At 23.9% G+C, this 661-nt stretch overlaps 1 non-coding gene across 1 annotated transcript; it reads left to right on the top strand.

Annotated features, from left to right (window-relative positions):
• Nucleotides 1-277: 277 nt before the first annotated feature.
• Nucleotides 278-349, top strand: TRNAP-AGG. Its single transcript has one exon. It is a non-coding gene; the product is annotated as a tRNA-Pro (tRNA).
• Nucleotides 350-661: the final 312 nt, after the last annotated feature.

Here is a 661-nt window from a genome sequence, read left to right as displayed (position 1 = left end):
TTTTTTTTTTTTTTTTTTTCTAGAAGCTACTCTACCAATTTTTATTGATGCAGTAACAAACTTAGTAAATAGGAACTATACGATAAATATCTAACCTTCTCACCTTTATAAGTTCTATTTTAATATAAATCATACTTCTTTTCGTGATTAGATAACATAAATTTGTACCAAACACTAACCACTTCAGAAATAAAAAATATAGATTTCAATTAATTGAAATTGTCTATCCAAATCTTAACATTCTATAATAAATAAATAAAAAAATTTATCATAAATTGGCATTTGGTCTAGTGGTATGATTCTTGCTTAGGATGCAAGTGGTCCCGAGTTCAATTCTCGGAATGCACCAAATATACATTTTTCTCTCTTATTAATTCTCCTTTCTTCAATCTATATTTTATTTACATGTACTTAGAATGCATGGGTTTCATTATTGTCTTCTTTTTATAAAAATAGAGTAAACACAAATAATTTGATTTTTTTACTTTGGTAATGTTATATAGAATATTCAAATAAACTTTAAAAAAATATAGATGAAAATACTTATTAAATAAGTATCTTATTTTTTTTTTACGTTAAATTTGTTTCAAAATAACCTTTCTGTCAATTAAAGTAGGATGCAAATGAGTGAAAAAGAATGGTTGAATAATTGTACACCTGA

The sequence above is a fragment of the Cucurbita pepo genome, unplaced genomic scaffold, assembly GCF_002806865.2.
Source record: "Cucurbita pepo subsp. pepo cultivar mu-cu-16 unplaced genomic scaffold, ASM280686v2 Cp4.1_scaffold005633, whole genome shotgun sequence".
In the NCBI taxonomy this organism is placed as follows: Eukaryota; Viridiplantae; Streptophyta; class Magnoliopsida; order Cucurbitales; family Cucurbitaceae; genus Cucurbita; species Cucurbita pepo.
The sequence above is the reverse complement of the archived record's forward strand: the minus strand, read 5'-3'. Positions and strand labels throughout refer to the sequence as shown.